Below are 24,186 nucleotides of genomic sequence, written 5' to 3'. Positions count from 1 at the left end.
CGTAGATGATTACTGGAATATGTCCAAGAAGTACCGGAATGATGGTATGGCCTTACAGGCTTGGAGATCACGTGACGCCGTTCGGCTGCATGGTGCCAGGCTTCCTATTTGACGCCATTTTGGCGACTTCAACGTCGATAAAGATGAGATTAATCGATTAGGACAACACAAAGTCCTTGGCCGGAAATTAAACCCGGAACACCGTGATCTGGTGGCAGTGGGGCTAACCATTAGACTACGAGCTGCGGACCCAGAAGGGGTTGCAACGTCCTTGGATTATGTAGCAGAAACGACAGTGCTTTGCGAGAGGCGAAACGTCACAGCAGACGCATATGTAGAGCCGTTCGAATTAGCAGTGAGAGGATGCTTAGAGTCGAGGCAGCTAGCAGCACTTGATGATGATATGATGATATTTGGGTTATGAGGCGCTCATCAGCCCCGGTACAAAGTCCCAATTTTTACACAGTCCAAAAAGTTTTTCACAGTCCAATTTAGCCATTGACACAAATGATGATGACGAGGAAGAAATAATGAGGACAACACAAACAACCAGTCCCCGGGCAGACAAAATCCCCAACCCGGCCGGGAATCGAACCCGGACGATCCAGAGGCAGAAAAGCTAGCCGCTAGACCACGAGCTGCGGACGCAGCACTTGAAGAAGACAACTAGGACTAAATCGGTCGTCGAAATATCGTCAAGAAAAAGGGAATCGACAATTCAGCCGAACACGGGAGAAAGCACAGCGTCAAACAATGGCAGGATGCAGGGGGGGGAGGGGGGGGGAACTAATTATTGTGAGGGTGAGCAGTGTTTGGTTGGCGCCGGGCAGCGCTGGTGGCGACGACCTCTTTGTCCTTGGGCCGAGGCCGGGCACTGTGAAGCGTGCCCGGCAGCTGTCGGTATCCGCAGGCCGTCAGTCACGCGCGGCCAACAAAGAGCTTTGTTGCGGCGCCTGCACGCTGCCGTGGCACGTGCCAGCCAGCCGCGCAGGCGAAAGCCACGCGCTTCCGGGAACTGCCGCTGTCCCAGTTACGCGTCCATCTCTCTCCTGCTGAGCAGTCCTACTGAACTTGCCGCCCTCCTCTGGAACTGCATCTCCTTATGACCAGACAAACCGTTGAAAACAGGGTGAGCCCGACTTCGGCCGACAAAATTTTGGAGGCTTTTTCGAGATTTTTGGTGAAGCTAATACGCAACAAGTTATTCCCAATGCAAGTTTTGTACACGAATCCTGGGAACACGGCGATGTACCATTCATTGGTGAGAATAAAAATCATTTAAGCAACACCAAGGCATTTTCCATAACGCGCATTACCAAGGGGGGCCCAAAATAAAAACAAAATTCATTAATATTATTGAATTATACTAACAACAATTTTTTTCAAGAAATATTGACGTATAAGCATGGCGCAGAGCCTGAAAATACCTTTCAGCATACTCTCAGCAATATCAACGCGCTTTCAATTACTTGGTCTGCTGACTTCATGACCACTACAAAAAATTAGAAAAATGCAGATTTCGTTCATTATTGTTGACTTTTACTCTCAACACACTATTTAAGGGATACTGATGTGCAATAAGACCCTGAACATTGAAATACTGAATACGACAGTCATTAGCGAAATTGAAATTTGCTAATAAGACTTAAATTTTTGGGTTAATTTTAAGCGAAAATTTTAAAAGATATGTGGAATCCCGTAGAAGAAATCATTACAAACAATAAATATTTATTTTCAAAATTTTAAGATATAAAGTAGCTAGACTAGATTGCAATTTTTTTTTCAAAGGGTTGGCATCAAGTATTTCTTCCCCCCTTTGGTATTGCGAGAGTTAAAACTTCTTGGTAGATTAAAACTGTGTTCTGGACTGGGACTCGAACCCGGAACCTTGTTTTCCTCGGGCACTGCTCTGGCCGATCGAGCTATTCAGGCACGAATCTCGTCCAGCCCTCACAACCTGGCGAAAACTCTCTATTACTGTCTCTGCAGATCTAATCACAATGAATGAACTTTAAAAAATGGAAGTTTAACAACAAATTCAACGAAGACCGATGTTAATTGATTTCATATAAACAGTAAAATGGACAGTGCAATGCTAAATGTCAGTTTTAATGGTCAAGCCCTCCACCACCAAGACGTCCCAATATACTTAGGTGTAGTTCGTGATAGAACCATGCAGTTCAATAATATTTTTTTTTCAAAATTTTAAAATATGAAGTAGCTGACTGGAGAAACAGCGCAGCAAAACTGAGATCACACAGTAACATCGTACAGAAGATGAATGGAACCTCATGGGGCACAAGAGCTAAAGCACTGCAATGTTCTTCCGTAGGACTCGTCCATTCTGCTACTGAAAACTGTGTATGGCGCAATATTTTACAAAAAATCGGCATTCAGTTACATGCAGCAATGAGTAGAATAACAGGTTGCGTCAAATCTACTCCTCTGCAATGGTTACCATCTCTAAGCCATATTTCGCCACCAGATCTGCGAAGACAGACTGCCCCTCTCAAGGAATATGAAAAAGAAAATTAAAATTCCACAGCTTCCAATCTAATCTGATGTGACTGCACTTAGAATGAGGTGATTAAAATCCAGGGAATCACCCATCTTATTGGTAGAATAGCTGCAAGCAGTTGATTTCAACATGGATAGGAAATCGTGAGAAACTGGGAACAACATTGCTCATTAAGATAAACAAACTCTCATAAGACCTGGTACAAGCATGGTAATTGGTAAGTGTGCAGAAAGTCTTCACCTATGAGGAGAGGCTTGATTTTCTCAGTATGACTCTACCAACGCACATCAGACCATCAGACATGTAGTAGACGGGTTTATCCTGAAAATCTAGAGCATTTCGTTCAAGTGACAGAGGCAGTTCTTGAATGGACTGCAAAATTACATATTAATTTGTAGTGTTTTAGTTCCGTTTATTTTGTAAATTATGTAATTCAAATTTCTTGGTTGTACTTCAGTTTTTTTTACCTTACTATAAATAAATACTGTCCAAACGTCACGGATGTTCTCCTGTATTCCTAGCGGAGCTACATTATCTTCTGCATCACCGCTCGAACACAGCTTGTAAATAAATGCAAATGATTGCACCAGATAAAGATAAAGAGCCGAAGCAATGTTAGATCCCGACGCTGATTTCATTTTGTTGATAATTCTTTTACTTATTGAATGTAGAGTGAAATTTCTCAGCAACAGGTATTCACAGAAAAGTTGAAACTTCACAGGGAGCACAGCACCAACAGATGTTAGAACGTAGTGGGCAGGTTAGTGCAGTGGGTGTCTTACAAGTTCTGTAATAATATATTTTTACCGTTAAGTTATCATATCGTTTAACCCAACATTTTTTTCCAAAGAAGTGTTATGTACGCGAGCTGCTCCAGTGCTTAGACATAATAGTTTTCAAAAGTTGTACTGCTCCAGGTAATTAATTAAAAGACATATAAATTGTTCACCATAAATAAAACTTCTGCAGCTATATCGCCAACCGGAACTGTCACGAAATATTTTAAACAAGTTTACTTTGAATGTGTGCGCAGCAGTCCGTGATATGTGGCACTTAACAGCAAGTTAGTGATATAGTCAGAAGCTCAGATAAATCTATGACTATTAATTATCTATAAGATCAAGTATACTTCTTTTCCCTACTTGTAAGTTCAAGGGCCTTTCAATTATTGCGCAAAAAAGCTGTGTGCCGCGTAGACTCGGCCACCTGTTGTGGTCAGGACGAGTCGGGTGTGACGGCAGCTGCAGTATCAGCGTCCTTGTCCGTCCTCGAGGCGCTCCACTTGTGTCTTAATTACTCCGATAGCGGACAAGGCCGGGAGGGGCACAGTACAGTGCAGTATGGCGCTGATAGCGACAGCTAGTGCGCCGTAGTGTGGTCCGCGATCGTGAGCAGCTGGCTCCTTTCAAGCGCGTAGCTCGTCTGCCTTGTCAGTTCTTACAAAGTAGGACGGGGGACATAACTGAAACTAGTACTAAACGGACCACTCGTGAGGTTGCGATCCGCATCTCCAGCGCCACGTCAGTCTACGGCGGTTCCATCTACAGTGGGGCGACAAAAGTTACAGGATACCCCTTAATACCGTGTCAGATGTTTCGTCCGGCGTAGTGTAGCAACTCGACGTGGCATGGATTCAACAAATCGCTCGAAGCCCCCTGCAGAAATAGAAATTCTGCCTCTATTGTAGCCCTTAATTCGGAAAGTGTTGCCGGAGCAGGATTTTGTGTACGAACTCGCCTGTCGATTATGTTCCATAAATGGTCGATGTGATTCATATAGGGCGGCGTCCGCCCCGATAGTTGAGTGGTCAGCGTGACGGATTTCCGTCCTACGGACCGGGGTTCGATTCCCGGCAGGGTCGAAGATTTTCTCCGCTCAGGGACTGGGTGTTGTCTTCATCATCATTTCGTCCCCATCCGGCGTGTAGGTCGCCCAATGTGGCGTCGAATGTAATAAGACCGATAGTTGAGCGGTCAGCGTGACGGATTTCCGTCCTACGGACCCGGGTTCGATTCCCGGCAGGGTCGAAGATTTTCTCCGCTCAGGGACTGGGTGTTGTCTTCATCATCATTTCGTCCCCATCCGGCGTGTAGGTCGCCCAATGTGGCGTCGAATGTAATAAGACCTGTTAGAACATCCAATAGATTTCTGCGGTTATTTCACGCAGTGTTGCTTGATGTTAGCACTGACAACTCTGCGTAAACGCCGCTGCTCTCGGTCGTTAAGTGAAGTACGTCGGCCACTGCGTTGGCCGCAGTGAGAGGTAATGCTTCAGTTTTGGTATTCTCGCCACACTTTTGACACTGTGGATCAATAGTGAACTCCCTAACGATTTCCCAATTGGAGTGTCCCATGCGTCTAGCTCCAACTACGAACCCGCGTTCGAGGTCTTAATTATCGTCGTGCGGCCGTAGTCACGTCGGAAACCTTTTCACAGGAATTACCTCGTATTGTATTGTATGTTAACCGGGGACCTATAAACGACGGAGAGGCTCCGTCCCCGCCGCAGTCGCAGTGGTCCACAACCCCACGACGACTACTGCAGTCCACCCCTCCGCCGCCCCACACCGAACCCAGGGTTACTGCGCGGTTCGGCCCCCGGTGGACCCCCCAGGGAACGTCTCACACCAGACGAGTGTAACCCCTATGTTTGCGTGGTAGAGTAATGGTGGTGTACCCGTACGTGGAGAACTTGTTTGCGCAGCAATCGCCGACATAGTGTAGCTGTGGCGGAATAAGGGGAACCAGCCCGCAGTCGTCGAGGTAGATGGAAAACCGCCTAAAAACCATCCACAGACTGGCCGGTTCACCGGACCTCGACACAAATCCGCCGGGCGGATTCGTGCCGGGGACCAGGCGCTCCTTCCCGCCCGGAAAGCCGTGCGTTAGACCGCACAGCCAACCGAGCAGGCTAGGAAATACCTTAGTAGAAGTGACAGCTCCGTCAATGCACTTTCCTTTCATATCTTGTGTACGCGATACTAGCGCCATCTGTACATATGCATATCGCTATCCCACGACTTTTGCCACTTCAGTGTATACTGGCGCCCTAAATGAGCTGGCACCCTCACTGTGAGGCACTTCTCCTCTTAACATTATGTAGTTTAGTTGGACGATACATCAGCTGTTCTTCTTCCTTGCCTTTTACCGTTTTTCTACTGGGTCGATATTGCCCTACGAGTTTTGGCGAAGTTAGTGACAGTGAATGACCAGATGCCGTTCCTGACATCGTCATGCCCCATCCTGGACGGGCACTTTGTAACCTATCTGTCTCCGTCCAGCGCAGTTCTCGTCTTGTCACGCCAAGCTAACCACATGAATTACCTCACCAGATGTCCGCAGCTCTTGCAGTAGCGTTCTCGCTTCCACAGTGTCCCGGGTTCGATTCCCGGCGGGGTCAGGGATTTTCTCTGCCTCGTGATAACTGGGTGTTGTGTGTGTCTTTCATCATCATTTCATCATAATTGACTCGCAAGTCGCCGAAGTGGCGTCATCTAAAAAGGACTTGCAATTTCAGCGGCCGAACCCCCCCACATGGGGTCTCCCGGTCAACAATGCCGCACGATCATTTCATTTCACCTCACCACATATAGTCGAAATAGCCGCAAAATTCTATGTAAGTTTAATTTAGTTTTGAAAATGACCGTCCATTCATAGTAAATGGTATAGAGATAAATAAAGACTGTGCCGTAACTACATGCCCTTCAAACATGAACGTTAATGAGGTGCTTTCCATCAGACGTCAGGAATAGTTTTTGTTCACATCATCGACTGCTGGCAGCGTTCCTGTAGATGTAGCAGAACACCACGTTCCGTCACGTTGCGGTTTAAAAATAGCGGAAAGCTGTGCAGCTGCGGCGTAGCGTGGCGAACGGTGCGCGATCGCGCAGGCAGCGAAAGGTCGCGCGTGGAGCGGCCAGCCAGCCCGCAAGGTCGGCCGCCTTTGTGCGGGAACCGGGCCGCGGGCCGCGGGAAGTGATCCACGGGGACGCGTTCTGTGCGCCCGCGCTTCCCGCACCGGCTGTAAACACGGCACAGATCTGCACGCGAGCTGTGCGCCCTCTCTCCGCACTTCCGAGGGCAGCACGCTTGATCTCGATGCCACTGGGCGAACGAACACTCAACAGTTTCCTGACGCAACGATGCGGAATTAACGCACCGCTGTCGGTTTACAAGCGCGAAATACAGGAGAAAAGGCATCGGAGTTCCGCAGCGTGTTACTAAACGAGAGCCTTGCGAGATACACTGAAGCGCCAAAGAAACTGGTTTAAGCATGCGTACTGAAAAACCGGCAGAACACGGCGCTGTGGTCGGCAACGCCTATATAAGACAGCTACTGTCTGGCGCAGTTACTGCTGTTACAATGGCAAGTTATCAAGATTTAAGTGAGTTTGAACGTGATGTTATAGTCGGCGCACGAGAGATGGGACACAGTATCTCCGAGGTAGCGATGAAGTGGACATTTCCGCGTACGACCATTTCACGAGTGTACAGTGAATATCAGAAATCCGGTAAAATATCAAATCTCCAACATCGCTGCGGCAGGAAAAACAATGGTTGGTTCAAATGGCTCTGAGCACTATGCGACTTAACTTCTGAGGTCATCAGTCGCCTAGAACTTAGAACTAATTAAACTTAACTAACCTAAGGACATCACACACATCCATGCCCGAGGCAGGATTCGAACCTGCGACCGTAGCGGTCGCTCGGTTCCATACTGTAGCGCCTAGAACCGCACGGCCACTCCGCCCGGCGGCAGGAAAATGATCTTGCAAGAACGGGACCAACGACGACTGAAGAGAAACGTTTAACGTGATAGAGGTGCAACCCTTCTGCAAATTGCTGCAGATTTAAGTGCTGGGCCATCAACAAGTGTCAGCGTGCCGACCATTCAAGGAAACATCATCGATATGGGCTTCCGGAGACGAAGGCCCACTCGTATACTCTTGATGACTGCACGACACAAAGCTTTACACCTCGCCTGGGCCCGTCAGCAACGAAATTGTACTGTTGATGACTGGAAACATGTTGCCTGGACGGACGAGTGTCGTTTCAAATTGTACCGAGCTGACGTGTACCATGGAGACACCCTCATGTATCCAGTATGGCAATGCGACAGCCCACACGTCCAGAATTGCTACACAGTGGCTTCCGGAACACTCTTCTGAGTTTAAACACTTCCGCTGGTCATCAATCTCCCCAGATATGAACATATATGGGATGCCTTGCAACGTTGTGTTCAGAAGAGATCTCCACCCTCTCGTACCCTTACGGATTTATGGACAGCCAGCAGGATTCATGGCGTCAGTTCCCTCCAGCACTAATTCAGCCATTAGTCTGCCACGTGTTGCAGCACTTCTGCGTGCTCGCGGGAGCCCTACACGATATTAGGCAGGTGTACCAGTTTCTTTGACTCTTCAGTGTAGATTTTTACGTCGCAAGTCAAACTGATTCTGACGCCACATTGGTACACAACCTTTCGAATTTAATGTGCGGTGTTTTGCAGTTTCTGTGTTTGAATTTGCATGTTTTGAAAACGAGCTCCTTCAGAACACCGGCGCTTAAATGTATGTAGAATGACGCGCTGTTTTCTATGCGGTTTGCTGGAACCAAATGTCGGGAAAGGTAATTTGGTGCTTCAAAATGCACCCTTAAGATATAGCCATCGTGCTATAAACCTTTCCATATGATTATATTGAAGAGATAGATATCAACTACGACATTATATATATATATATATATATATATATATATATATATATATATATATATAACATTCTGGCAGAGATGAAGTAGACAGAAAACTTAAGAAAAATCATTATTTATAGAGGTTTTGGAAAGTTAGTAACATGCTGTCAGAAAGATTGATGTCATTTGGTTGCACTCGAAATTTCAATGCGTTCGTGCTGGAAGAAAACTGACGTTAACTGCGAAGATGCTGAAAAATGTGTCTTGAGGTATGTCTTGTGAAATCTAATGTCCGTCATGGAGGGCTGTACGGAACAATACTGGCGAATATGACTCTCGCGCTCTCCTAAGTCTTTCAATTTGTCACCGCCATCAATGCGCTCCTACTTCGTACTAGTCTGTGCGTATCTACATAATCACTCAACGCGACATTTCTATAATACGTCGCTCTCTTGATAACAATTTTCCGTAGATCGTCGTCTGTATAATTTATAATCACTTCTGTTCGTACGTTAACATAAGAACATGAAAGTGACACGCGAAAGTTCTTTTGAATCGACGTTGTGATAAATTGACAAACATAAGAACGAATGTGAAAATTGACATTATAACTCACTTTAAATTATGTTTACAGACAAAAAAAAAAGAATGGCACGTTAGATGCAGAATAAAATATCATCTAATTATCATACGTTAACTGTTACTGAGCAGAACAAATACAGAACAGTGATTGTGGAAAATTACTATTCTGAGTTATTATGGTACGAAGGGAAAAGAGATGAAGAAATAATTTCTACTTCTTAATTTCTTATATCTTCCATTTCAGATTTATAACTGTTTCCACCAGATTCTTATTACGTGAACTTGCTTCTTTATTTGTATTAACTTGGGCTTCGACTCAGTGAAATGAAATATGTAGCTTTAAGACCGTTCCAAGGATACTTACTGATGCGGATAAAAATAAAGAATACTTGGACAAGTGATTAAATAGTATCTGGAGCGTGACATAACTCAGGATAAAAGTATAGAATAGGAATCTGCACCCCCAGCTTCACTGAGGTCACGCGCTGAGAAAATAAGATTATGATAAAAAATCCATACATTCAGAAAAAAACGTGCAATTCTACGCATAAACAATGGCACTGTCGAATACTGGCTGAGGAATACTGACGAATGCTAGAACTTTAAGTGAGTGCAGTTAGAGTTTACGTATAGTAAAAAGCGCTTTCCCGCGAGGTTAGCTCTAGAAGAGAACAGGACAGGCATGCTGCTGGACGGGTCTACTTCCTCCCACGGTCGACCGCTAGAGCAACGGTGGTGTACGAGCCGCGAATTCCAGGCGCAGCAACGCGGCGGTTTCGCGAAAGCCAGGTGCTGATCTAAATCGCTAAGGACGGTACGAGACACCGAAACTTCTCAACGCATTATGACTGTGTGGTGCACAGGGACTCCAATCATGGTCCAAGGAAGGTTGATAACAGCACATGCTCCTCTGCAGAACGGAAGGGGTCTTCGGCTGTCTTGCTTCTGGCAGCATCGTAACGGAGTTGCCCACACAGTTACTCCGTACCATTCCGACTGCTGCGTGTCTGGGTTTTGGTTACCGCCTGCTCTGTTTTACTCTTACCTGGCGCGTTTGATCTGCCCTCGATAGACGACGAAGTATATTTTGATAGGTCTACTTAAATAGTCGACTGTCACATCTAGAGTATAATGATGTTTGCACATACATCCTGTGCAACGTAGGTGATTAATCGATATGTACATACGTACTCCGCAAGTTAACGTACTGTGCATGACAGAGGTACCCTGTATCTTTCCCTTTCCTTCTTCGTACGAGCCCTAAATTTTCTTATCTTGCCTTCGCGGTCCTTACACGAAAGGCATGTTGGAAGTAGCAGAATCGTTCTGCAGTAGGATTCAAATGCCGGTTCTCTAAATTTTTTAGTAGTGTTTCGCGAAAAGAAAGTCGTCTTCCCTACAGGGATTCCCATTTGCGTTCACGAAGCATTCCGTAATACTCGCTTGCAAAAAATCCACCAGCTCGTCTCTGAATCGCTTCGATGTCTTCCTCTAATCCTACCTAGCTGACATCCCAAACACGGTTAGTACTCACAAATTGGCCTCACTAGTGTTCTATACGCGGTACCGTATATGAAAAAGCTGCGCTGTCCTAAAGTTCTCCCAGTAAATCGAAGTCGACCATTCGCCTTGCCTCCTATCTACCTCACTTGTTCTCCCATTTCAAATCGCTCTGCAACGTTACGTCTTGATAATTAATTGATGCGACTGTTTCAATCACTGCAATACTAATACCACACTTGAACATTACATGATTGTTTTTCCTACTAATCTGCATTAACTTACATTTTTCTACGTTCATAGCAAGCTGCCATTCGTCATAGCAGATAGAAATTCTGTTCAAATGGTTCAAATGGCTCTAAGCACTATGGGACTTACCATCTGAGGTCATCAGTCGCCTAGACCTAGAACTACTTAAACCTAACTAACCTAAGGACATCACACACATCCATGTCCGAGGCAGGATTCGAACCTGCGACCGTAGCAGCAGCGCGGTTCCGGACTGAAGCGCCTAGAACCGCTCGGCCACAGCGGCCGGCAGAAATTCTGTATAAGTCATCCTGTATCCTCCTAAAGTCACTCAACGGCGACACTTTACCGTTCACCACAGCTTCATCAGCAAACATAAAGCGTGTCGTGTATTTTAGATGGTGAAAGGTCCCTTACACGTCTCCATAGCATATCGCGTGGAGCGACAGATCGAGATTTATACTTTTATGCGCGTAGCCATAAGCGGGGAACATGGGGAGAACAGTGGGGATGGTATGATTTAAAAAAAGTTGTGCAAGTTACAAAACTAAGCCCGAACTCTCTCTTTCAAAACAACTGGAAAATAACAACATAAAATAGGGGCGTCTTGTAGTAGGGAATGGTACCGTTGTGGGCGCTGAATATCGTGGTTCAGTTGTCGGCAACGTCACACGCATTCCCTACACGGCTTTTGTTCCGTTTCCTCTCACACAAAGTGCTTTCGCCATTATATCTGCAATGCGCATTCATTTCATGTGAACGGCGGGAGGAAAAAACTAGTTTCACCGACTGCGACATGATCGCGTAGACAAACAGTGACCCAATACTGTCAAATGTTTTTTATTCCAGTCTTTGATCACAATATGAATTCTGTAGACGATGACCGGTTCCAGTCCGTAATGACCATCCTCAGATCTATAATATACAAATATATACACCTAGTGAGCAGTGTGTCTTTCAACATAATACAGCAATGCGTATCACAATATACTATCATACAACCAGGGAGATGTACAGAAATGCGTAAATGATGACTACATCTAAGCCGACAGTAGCGACATCTAGGGATGATGTAGGCAAACAGATTTCTGGTAGCTACTGCATTCAGTAGCCAGTTGCAACAATGACTGTGTGGACGATGCGGCCTATTCTACACCTTATTTTAGATCTATATGACGATGCTATGTTGATTATATTTATATGTTTTGACGATGCCATTATGGCCTTATCACTTTAGGACATGGTGTAAAAAAGGTACGTTTAACCGTATTTTCTGTACATCTCCCTGGCTGTATGATAGTATATTGTGATACGTATTGCTGTATTACGTTGAAAGACACACTGCTCACTAGGTGTATATATTTGTATATTATAGATCTGAGGATGGTCATTATGGACTGAAACCGGTCATCGTCTAAGGAATTCATATTGTGATCAAAGACTGGAATAAAAAACATTTGCAAAAACTAGTGCCTCACAGCTGCGAAGAATCCGCCACGTTGCCGTTTGCTGCGTGTGGGCGGCGGCGGCGTCTTCTGCCGCAAAGGCGGGAACTTTCACTCGCAAGCGCCCCTGGCTGGTCAGACCGGAACAGCGGAAATTCCGATGTGTATCTGATACGCCGCCACGGCTCAACTTTCTCACGTAACACGACACCTTCCTCCGCACGACATCTGATATTAGGCGAAATACTTTTACAACTCGTCCGCTTCTCTCCGTGTCCGCGACGACTACGTCCGCATCCCGCAGAAACGTCGGTCTGGAAAACGGTGCAACAGCTTCAAACCTGCGGAGAGTGGAACTTTATGTCGGGACGGCTGTCGCTAGTGGCGGGCTCGAACGTGCTGGCTCGTTTTGTAAAACTGTTGGCGAACTGGTTCCGAAATGCAGATGAGGGCGGACCTTTGTCCATTTCGGGCGCGGCAGAATGCCGGCTGGGTCCCAGAATAACCGCACCACAAAAGGACTGCTGCCCTCGCAGACGCAAATAAACAGCATTCAGTATGCCGAGAGCACGGTGGCGGCGGCGGCTGCAGCTTTGGTCAGCAGGCTCTGACGGATGACGCTTTCAGTTTGATACTCAGTAACTTTTACTAACATTTTTTGTTCCTTTTACTGGCCAGCAGATATTCGGAAGAACCAGCGATACTATTCGACCTGCGACATTCCTAGGTGAAGAATAGTGACGAAGCTTCAAAAATAATAAAGGAGAGAGCAAATCTTGACATCACATGCGAAGTAGACACGGCGATCTGTATTATTTATTATAAAATTAATATGATTCAAATGACTCTGAGCACTATGGGACTTAACTTCTAAGGTCATCAGTCCCCTAGAACTTAGAACTAATTAAACCTAACTAACCTAAGGACATCATCCACATCCATGCACGAGGCAGGATTCGAACCTGCGACCGTAGCGATCGTGCAGCTCCGGACTGTAGTGCCTAGAATCGCTCGGCCACTTCGGCCGGCACAAAATTAATAGTCTTGATCGCAGTATACTCCCGTAGCAACTATATAACCTGTTTCGGTTGACAACAACGATATTCAGATCGTACTTGCACTGTAATTGGTACCGGAGACATCAGACTGTAAAATACGACTATACCGTCACTATGAGTAATTTGTCGAAATATCGTAAATCTGACCGGAGTGTTTCTGTTAGCGTTTAAAGAAAGGAGGAGTCAGGGATATGTGTGCGAATGCACCTAGATAAACTGTCGTTGTTACGTTGAGAAGTTCAGGAAGCTTAACACATCAAAACACAAGACGGCATATTCTACTGACTTTAACGGTGGAGAAGGCAGGACACTGAACATACTTGCTTAATACATCCTAGGTGTTGCCCTGAAGAGATCCCTGAGATTCAGGCAAGACAAGAAAAGAAACATCATACTCCAACAGTAAGGGCACAGTCCCAAATTTTTAGAAATTGGTTCAAATGGCTGTAAGCACTATGGGACGTATCATCTGAGGTTATCAGTCCCCTAGACTTAGAACTACCTAAACCTAACTAAGGTAAGGACATCACACACATCCATGCCCGAGGCAGGATTCGAATCTGCGACCGTAGCAGCAGCACGGTTCCGTACTGAGGCGCCTAGAACTAATGTTTAGAACAACAGGCTCGGTACCTCATTTCCCTGCAGGTCTGTACGCTGATGTAGCCGTCAGTCAAACGGCACGTCTCATTATTTTATGTCTCAAGCATATTTCAACCCACCATATGCACCCTTTCGCTAGCATTACACCTACTAATATAAGGAAAGAGTTGCAGTGGAGTGAAAAAAATAACACTGTACGATCATCAAGGCTCAGAGTCCGTATTTGGCATTTTTTTAAAAAAAAGCAAGGGTAACTTATCTGAATGGAAACCACTTCAGAAATTAAGAGTTGTGAATCAGTCGATCCACTAAAGAGTCGAAATGTTTTATTGCGTGAGGATCGCTAGTTATTATAAAATGTTAACGTGTGCAATTTTTATAATAAGCTTGTGTGTTTGACAATGCACGCTCGTTGCTTGCTTTTTGCTTTTGACGTTGTCTAGTGCAACGTTAATTTTAAGGTATTTAATATTTCACGGTAATATAGACAAATTTACACGTGTGTCAGTAAGTGTGGTACGAGGGGTTGCTAAAAAGTAATGCTTCCAAATTTTTTATATGAAAATTCTTATACCTTTTTAATAAAATTAAGCGTTATTAACACAATACATCTTTATTCTTCATGTCTATATAGTCTGTAACATGGTGGTGTGTAACGTAAGTTTGTCGGTGCGTGAGAAAGAGCGTGCTTAACTGAGTTTCAAATTCGAAGAGTTCGTCTACACATGGAGTACCACCGCCTTCAGATCACAAAGACATATCACACCCGAGCGCTGGGACATCTGCAACAATGCGACGCCTTGGGTTCACTGACATCGATTATCCTCCGTACAGTCCTGACTTGCCCCAAACCGATTTTCATCTCCAAAACTTAAAGAACACCTTCGATCGCTTCACTTTGACAACGGTGAACCAGGTCAAGCTGAGTTGCGGTTGTGGCTCCGTCAACAAAGGCAGACATTCTAAAGTGACGGTATTAACAAACTGGTCTCTGGTTGTAAGGGAGATTGGATTTAACGTCAACATAGAGGTCATCGGAGACGGAGCACTAGCTCGGAGTCAAGGATGGGGAAAGAAATCGGCCATGCCTTTTCGAAGGAAACACCCCGGTATTTGCCTGGAGCGATTTAAGGAAATCACAGAAAAGCTAAATCTGAGAGGCCGGACACGGGTTTGAACCGTCATCCTCCCGAATGCGAGTCTAGTGCTCTCTCGTTGGGAAGAATATGTTCGTTGCCAGGGTGGATACGTTGAGAAATAAATTTGTAGACATGAGGAATAAAGATGCAGACTTGTTTAGTTTAAAAAGCTTTCAGAGTTTTCACATAAAAAATTGGTAGGTATTACTTTTCAGCAAGCCCTCGTAATATGAATAATGATTTGTGTTAACTTATTTTATAGAACTAAATGATGGGATAATTTGGTCCCGAAACATTGCGCGCTATATAAAGTACACATTTTCGACAGCTGGTGCGAAATATTTTCAGTACTGATTCGTATCTTACGATTGCTTCACAATAGCTAATCATATTATGTCGGTCGCTACGAACCTCAGCGTGCCTAAGAAATGCTAATCAAATTACAAGTAACGAGAGTGGTAATGTTACCGAACAGTGAACGGAGGGCTTGTAATGCGGGCACAAAAAATAAATAAACATTTTAGGAATTTTAATCCATTGTAGCATTTAAGTCGACCCGAGTCTGCAGCGTGTCACATACATGCGTCATTCGGATATACCGTACGAGCCATCCCGTCTTAGGCAGCGAGGGCGGATCGCCAGTGGGGGTTGGTGAGCGGCTGTCTAGGCTCTCGGGGTGAACAACCCCGCGGCGGCGTCATTCATGTGGCAGCTCGGCTCGGCACCCGACACCGCGGTTACCAACCCCGGCGACCGCAGCCGCTGTCTGGTGTCGGGTGACGGCTGCAGGGATAGCCCAGTCCTCCCGAGCACCAGCAGGCCATTCATCCGGGGACGTCTGGGGGCCTTCCGGAAAAAAGTATAAGAAAAAAAAATCCGACCCGCTGCTGTTCGGTAGCGCCCCTCATATGATGAGTCAGTTCCTATGAACGGAGCTGGAAAATTACTGCCTTAGGCGCAAACAACTCAATATCGGTGCATTACTGGAGTCTGTCTATCGCCAGAAACGAAATTTGGACGATGACGTTTGTATCAGTGTCAAATCAACATGTACGGCAGTAACGTCATTATAAGGCGTTGACGAATATGGCATGTTGCTGTCGCTCGTGTTTACTACGACGGTGGTTACGTATTAAAATGACGGATATACATCTGTATACACGTACGATGTGTGACCGTGTGAATTTACGAATGTAGGAGTCCACACTTAAAAACGGCAAACTGCCGAAATCAGCTGATCGTGTTATAAATGACAGCGATCACGCAACAGCCAGCGCTGAAAATGGAATTGTATCTCAGGAGAGTGTTTCAGACACTGGACTCCAATTCGAGGAGACAGCCGTTCAGTCCCTGTCCGGACACCCAGATTTAAGCTTGCCGCGGTTTTCACTAAATTGCATAAGGCAAATGTCGGGCTAGAGTCTATTTAGTAATAGCCACAATAATTTCGTAAACCTCAGTTTATTTCACCACAATTTTATATCGCTGTTTTTACATCACGTGTTTTAAAGAAGTGATTACTGCATGAGGTAGTATTGGTCAAAACTAGATGAAAATATCCGATAATGATACGCCCGGAAACCAATACCAGTAGAGAAAAGAGCCGTTCAGTCCTCGAGGAAACATGGTGATGAAACATTAGGACCGCTTCAGTGTCGATGACAGACTCAAAGGGCCATATTAAGAGGTAATATCGTTGCGACTTCTCTGCACAGGGTGTTTGAAAAAAGTGCCACATATTCCTACAGGATGTAGTACTGGTCAAAACTAGGGGAAAAGTTCCGACAATGATATGTCCGGAAAACACTACCTATTGAGATATACATGTGGTTTAGACGCATCCTGACACATGCTTCCGCCTCTCTTCGCAGTGTATCACGCATTCTTTCAAACACACGTGGCTCCATTCAGACTGCGTCACATGTGTTGGTCGCACGCTCCCTGTTCGTGTAATAATTATCAAAATTATTTTCAAAGGGTTCAGCTAACTGGTAAATGTACTCACATGGTGAGATTAAAATCCGCAGTGTTTTGAACAAATCTTTACAATCAGCTCGACTACTATTTTTGGTTATTATTCTTAACGTCCCTTTCCTGTAGTTTCAAAACGGCCTTCTTATTTTGCGCGTTAGTTCCCCAGGAAACAATTCTATAGCTATAAATTAAGAGTACATATGAACAGTATCTAGAAGACACGGGGTGCTACAGATTAATGACAGGATTCTAAGGGTATAACATGCTGATGACATTCCGTTTGCAAGTACGTTTGTGTGTTGACACTTAACTCCGCCCGAACAGGCTATGAAGGCCCAAAGGTACCGACCGGCCGCCGTGTCATCCTCAGCCCACAGGAGTCACTGGATGCGGATATGGAGGGGCATGTGGTCAGCACACCGCTCTCCCGGCCGCATGTCAGTTTCCGAGACCGGAGCCGCTACTTCTCAATCAAGTAGCTCCGCAGTTTGCCTCACAAGGACTGAATGCACCCCGCTTGCCAACAGCGCTCGGCAGATCGGATGATTACACATCCAAGTGCTAGCCCAGCCCGACAGCGCTTAACTTCGGTGATCTGACGGGAACCGGTGTTACCACTGCGGCAAGGCCGTTGGCCTGTGTGTTGACACTATTTCATTGAAAATCAGTATTCATTCCTATAAATTTCATGTTTCACATTTCAGTCGTTAGAGTTCTGTTGTAGCCAGACGAGCCAGCTTTCAACCAGCAAACTGTTTGCTTTTTTATTTCTGCCACAGAAGTACTGGATAATTTAAAATTGTCACTGACTAGCAAAGCATCAAATGATGCACTAATTAACAAACTGTTCTGTTGAGGTGCCAGGTTCGACGTTTACTAAAGCACAAGTTCATCAGAACCTTTAACAACTCGTTGGCCCTATGATTTAGACTCCTTCCGATGAGTTCACGAACTGAGGAGAGCTCTTGGATGCTCGACACCATATTGACCTCAGCGTGGGGCGCTGCTGTGCCAAAGGGAGGGCGTGTCTTCTAGAGTTGCGGATGGATTGCAGTGAGCCCTCGCTGATGTCTGTGGTATCGATTCACATTGCCGACTTTGGTGTGGCACCGCGATCTCTGGAATACTGTAAGCTTCCCGGGTTTATATTGCTTTCTCTCCAAGGAGTTATATCGTTTTGGTGGCGAGAATTTTTTCTGCACGAATTTAGCCGATGACATTGTAATTCTGTCAGAGACAGCAAAGGATTGGGAGAGCAGTTGAATGGAATGGACAGTGTCTTGAAAGGAGGTTATAAGATGAACATAAATAAAAGCAAAATGAGGATAATGGAATGTAGTCGAATTAAGTCGGGTGATGCGGAGGGAATTAGATTAGGAAATGAGACACTTAAAGTAGTAAGTGGGGAGCAAAATAACTGATGATGGTCAAAGTAGAGAGGATACAAAATGTAGACTGGCAATGGCAAGGAAAGCGTTTGTGAAGAAGAGAAATTTGTTAACATCGAGTATAGATTTAAGTGTCAGGAAGTCGGGGTGGCCGAGTGGTTCTAGGCACTACAGTCTGGAACCGCGTGACCGCTATGGTCGCAGTTTCGAATCCTGCCTTGGGCATGGATGTGTGTGATGTCCTTAGGTTAGTTAGGTTTACGTAGTTCTAAGTTCTAGGGGATTGATGACCTATGAAGTCCCAAAGTGCTCAGAGCCATTTGAACCATTTTTGAGGTCGCTTCTGAAAGTATTTCTATGGAGTGTAGCCCTGTATGGAAGTGAAACATGGACGATAAATAGTTTGGACAAGAAGAGAGTAGAAGCTTCCGAAATGTGCTGCTACAGAAGAATGCTGGAGATTAGATGGGTGGATCGCATAACTAATGAGGAGGTATTGAATAGAATTGGGGAGAAGAGGAGTTTGTGGCACAACTTGACTAGAAGAATGGATCGGTTGGTAGGACATGTTCTGAGGGATCAAGGGATCACCAATTTAGTACTGGAGGGCAGCGTGGAGGGTAAAAATCGTAGAGGGAGACCAAGAGATGAATACAGTTAGTAGATTCAGAAGGATATAGATTGCAGTAGGTACTGGGAGATGAAAAATCTTGCACAGAATAGAGTAGCATGGAGAGCTGCAGCAAAACAGTCTCAGGACTGAAGACCACAACAGCAACACTAGTGTCAAAGCCATTGACATTTGGCAGGATCATGACTGATCCTAATATATGATAGGCTGTAGTCCAAAATAGTTCATTTATTTTTAACAGTTACTTTAGATGCACTTAGCCAGCAGGGTCAGGATTAATTAAAAGAAACGTCCCGCTCTGTTGGACTGTCCACTGTTTCCGCCCACTGGGCCCGAGAGGACCCACCGCCGGAAAGAGGAGTCCCGTTGCGAGGTTCGGCGGCAGGACTCGTGGCGCGCCTGTACAGGAAATGCCTGCCGCTGCCTGACTCACTCACGCAACCCCCCCAGTTCTCCGCCCACGCCTCACCTCGCCTCGCGCGGACGCGCTGGCCACGCAAGGACCGCTGCGTGACGCACGCCAGGGACCTACGAATCCGGCTGGCAAGCTCCCGAACTGACCGTAGGGAGCGCAGGTCCTGCGATGGGTAGCTCTGTGGCCTGGGAACTGAGTCCTGTGAAGTCTGTGCCCAGGAAATGTCGAGGAGAGGTCGACTATTGTCCCTGTCCTGACACCGCAACTTGCTCGACGTCACGAGCTGATGAACGTTCTCCCGCGATTCTAAAGGGAAGTTCCACGGCGTTAGGTCCACAATAAGGAACTGGTGAACTCTATACAGTTCATGTTCCAATGGCATTTTGCTCTGATACAGGGTAATGCAGCTGCCCCTACCAATGAGTTTTACGTAACTGGCAATGCCCGTAAATACCACTTGCAAATTTTCATGCTCCCGCGCTGGTTACGCGCAAACTATTAGTCCAACAGAAAAAAATTAACAGGATCTTTCTATAGGAAATTTAATGTAATTAAATTTTGTGTTGTGGCACGTTTCCGCTAGAGACCATAGTTTTCGAATTATTCATGAAAAACGTAAAAAAGTGACCTTCTATTGCATTTTTCTTGAATGACTCGAAAACTGTGGCTTCTGGCGAAAACATATGCCAATATAAAATTTAACTACATTAAATTTACTACAAAAAGCCTCTGTCTATTTTTTTAAGACTGTTGTCCAGAGAGTGGTATGATGCAGCTCTCCATGCTACTCTATCCTGTGCAGGCTTCTTCATCTCCCAGTACCTACTGCAACCTACATCCTTCTGAATCTGTTTAATGTATTCATCTCTTGGTCTCCCTCCACGCTGCCCTCCAATACTAAATTGGTGATTCCTTGATGCCTCAGAACATGTCCTACCAACCGATTCCTTGTTCTAGTCAAGTTGTGCCACAAACTCCTCTTCTCCCCAATTCTGTTCAATACCTCCTGATTAGTTATGTGATCTACCCATCTAATCTTCAGCATTATTCTGTAGCACCACATTTCGAAAGCTTCTATTCTCTTCTTGTCCAAACAATTTATCGTCCATGTTCCACTTCCATACATGGCTACACTCCATACAAATACTTTCAGAAAAGACTTCCGGACACTTAAATCTATACTCGATGTTAACAAATTTCTCTTCATCAGAAACGCTTTCCTTGCCATTGCCAGTCTGCATTTTATATCCTCTCTACTTCGACCATCATTAGTTATTTTGCTCCCCAAATAGCAAAACTCATTTTTTTAAAGACTAATACTTTGAGTTAGTGAGCGAGAGAATATGAAAACCTGGAGTGTGGGGGTATTGAAATTGCTGCGGGTTGGATAAAACCTATTGGTAGGGACAACTGTATCACTTCATGTAATGGAAAAGAAGCGAGAGTTGTGCTGTAGAATATTCACATCAATTGAGGATCGATACAAAATAAGTTATCTACGTTGTGGCTAACAACTTACTAACATACTAATTTCGCTTGTATACGAACAAACAGCAAATGATACAAGGAAACACAGCAAGTCTCTTTTCCTTCAGCATAATGTCACAAGAATTTCGATTTCTCTTGATTTTTAGACTGTATTCAGCGTTGCCAGCGTTTGAAATGTTATTTAATGCCTTCTTTCTATTGTTGCAGGTAATTATCAACCTCCTCCTTTCGTACGAGAACGACTGGGCGAGTAAGTACACGGCATTTTCTACATTATACTGCTATGCCACTCATCCATACCCTCAACAGTATTTCAGAATTCTCTTCTGTCCTGCACTTATCCTGTAATGGCATAGTGTTAAATGTTTTACGTCCCATCACCGCAACAAATAACTACAGGCGACTGCAAATTTTTGGCCCCGCCTTCTCCTTTCTACACGGAGTTGTCCTTTGTGTTCATAGAACAACTTAAATGAAGTTAAGTACACCCAGACTCACTCGTCAAAGACGGAAAATATATCCTTGTAGTGTATAGAAACCTTTCACATAAATCACAATGTGTTTGTAACGAATGCTGTGATTGTTTTGAGATTTGAATGGGCTGTTTAAAACTAGCTATTTACATTATGAGTAAATTCTTCGGAAGAATGTGTATAAAGAAGACTTTATTGCATACTGAGCAAAAACTGAATAAGGTTCCGCTGTTTCAAAGGCACTGGCCTTTACTTTAAAAACTGGTTGAAATGGCTTTGAGCACTATGGGACTTAACTTCTCAGGTCATCAGTCCCCTAGAACTTAGAACTACTTAAACCTAACTAACCTATGGACATCACACACATCCATGCCCGAGGCAGGATTCGAACCTGCGACCGTAGCGCTCGCTCGGTTCCAGTCCGTAGCGCCTAGAACCGCTCGACCACTCCGGCCGGCTTGACTTTAAAGCAACCCCACGGAAAGGAGTTACATGCATTCATATCCGGACAATATGCCGGCCAATCGAGGCCCATGCCAGTGGCTTCGGGGTACCCCAGAGCCAGAATGCGGTCCCCAAAGTGCTCCTCCAGGGCATCAAACACTCTCCTGCAAAAGTCAAACTTCGTCTTGCATGAGCCACATCTTGTGGAAATCAGGGTCACTTTGGATAATGGGGATGAAATCACCTTCCAAAGCCTTCACGTTCGGTAGTCACAGTGGCATCAAGGAATATCGTACTGATTATTCCGTGACTGTACATGGCATGTCACACAGTCACCCACTAAGGGTGAAAAGGCATCTCGATAGCAAAATGCGGATTTTCAGTCCCCCAAAGGCGCCAATTTTGCTTATTGACGAACTCATCCATATGGATGTGGGCTTCGTCTCTAAACCAAACCATATAATTCCCATCATGCCCCGCTGCGAACAGTGCAGTTTGAGCGTCCAACACAAGCCGTACAGAAGTTGTAACGATTTTATTTCATATACTACAGTAATTGTCACCCTGTATCTACAGACATTTCAGATCAAAGGTAACACGTCAATGTGTTGGGATCGTTTTCCTTTGTTGGTACACGTTAATTCTATGAAAGATGCAAAGATGCTTTTATTAGATTTAGTCTGTCGTGTGAAGGACTGCTAAGTTTATACAGAATGTAAATTAGTTTTCTTCGTGTGAACTTATTTTAATGCAAAGTCATCTGGTGATGGAGGCGTGGCCTTGGAACGCATGGTGTCAAGTAAGCGTGGAAGTGTCGGCTGCAGCGCGGTGTGGCGTGGCGCACGTGTCGGCCAGCGGGCACACGTGGGGAGCGAGCGGATCGCAGCCTCCGCCGCGTCTGTGGGAAGCTGGAGATTAGCGCCAGGGGGGGCTGCGCTGGCGTGTTGTGTTGTGTTTATCGGGGGAGCGGGCGCGGGCGCAGGCCTTGGGGTAGGGGGAGCCCCGGTCCCAGCGCTTTCACCCTCGCCTCGCCTTGCCTCGCGACCACCGCAGTGCCGCGGAAATTAAGAGAAAGCCAACAAATATCTGGCGGAGAGCGCGGCTGCACCGCCACCGCCACTCTTAATGCCTCTCGCTTCTCCGTATCCCGCACTGCCCGGCGATTACATTTCTGCGCTCCGGGCCAGTCTGCTTCCTCTAGCGCAGAGTCCTGCATACCCTCGCAAATATGTTGCGCTGTTCGCCGTTCCCGGAAAAGTGGCGTCATCCAGCCACCGGTGCGATCTAAACGACTGCAGTGAAAGTCTTCGCTGTTATTCTTTCGCACAGCGCAACCTCTTGTCATCGGAAGGGGAACACCTCTCTCGTTTCTCTTTTCGGTGAACTACGTTTGCCCGTTCGGTGCTTTGTCGCATTAACAGCAATGTCGACTTTCGTCGCTGTCTCTTGATCCAGTAATTTCCATCCTGTTTGATCTTCTGTATGACACTCCCGTCTTATATATTGCGCATGGTGATCTAGCGCGTGCCTAGAAACCGCGAGGTCGATGGATCGAATCCCGTCAACGATGTGAGGAGTCGCCAGAACGACACTGTGTCTGGATTTCGCGTTAGACGTAGGTCCCCTTTTCCCGACAGGATAACTGCCGTAGATTAGGGACACACAAGACGCCAAAGTGGCCTCCAATTGAAAATCGTGCACCAGGCCACTGAGCCACACGAATTATTATCATTATTATTATTACTAAACGACTAATTTGCTGGCAGCGCCAGTTACAGTTTTCCAGTCTAACGGCTTCCAGGAGCAACAAAAATTTGATTTTCAATATTTCATATAATTATTCACCTAATTAAAAAATTTAAAACGCTATCGTAATCGACTCATTAAGAGGTATACTCTTGTACTGAAGGTCTAACATAGTCAAACAAGTATTACAGTTACCATATGAGTACGTCTTCAGGCAGCGTAACTCAAGGCTCGCAAATTACCCAGACTTTATTCACTCAGTATTTGGAAAATACAGCACACAGCTACATCCAATTAATTATACACATAGTGCGAAACCTTTATTAACTTTTTCTCTCTGACTATCCGCCACAAACTGATGAAAGGAAAAACGTCTATCACGTACTACATTTCTCGCTCTTCGTGCAGTAAAACTTCAGCTTCTGGCAATGCGTTTAAGTTCAGTACTTCTTTCCTGCTGACTCCATTCGTAAAACATTTTGCAGACAGTCTCCCCAGGTACGATGTGCCTGTAAAATGACATCATTGTACGGTACGTAGTTCAGGTTCGACACTGACAGCACGTAGTGGCTTCCAACGAACTTAAAACCACAATTTCAAATTTTTTAGAAACATGTGCTTAAAGTCAAGTATTTTGCACATTAACTCATTTGTCAGTCCGCAGCTCGTGGTGTTGCGATAGCGTTCTCGCTTCCCACGCACGGGATCCCGGGTTCGATTCCCGGCGGGGTCAGGGATTTTCCCTGCCTCGAGATGACTAGTGTTACAAAATTTTGAAAAACACAGCCCTCAGTCGTGAACACAATTAATTTGTAACCTAGGTTTCGGTGTCACAAGGAACACCT

At 45.4% G+C, this 24,186-nt stretch overlaps 1 protein-coding gene and 1 pseudogene across 1 annotated transcript in view; one reads left to right on the top strand and one right to left on the bottom strand.

The window, feature by feature from the left end:
* LOC126175592 (death-associated protein kinase related-like) overlaps positions 1 to 24,186 on the top strand; it is a 225,763-nt gene that overhangs the window by 75,572 nt on the left and 126,005 nt on the right. The gene's annotated exons all lie outside the window — the stretch shown is intronic.
* On the bottom strand, positions 17,275 to 17,392 carry LOC126177455 (5S ribosomal RNA; annotated as a pseudogene).

Source organism: Schistocerca cancellata, chromosome 3, assembly GCF_023864275.1.
Source record: "Schistocerca cancellata isolate TAMUIC-IGC-003103 chromosome 3, iqSchCanc2.1, whole genome shotgun sequence".
Classification (NCBI taxonomy): Eukaryota; Metazoa; Arthropoda; class Insecta; order Orthoptera; family Acrididae; genus Schistocerca; species Schistocerca cancellata.
Note: the sequence above shows the minus strand (reverse complement) of the source record. Positions and strands in the feature narration are given on the sequence as shown.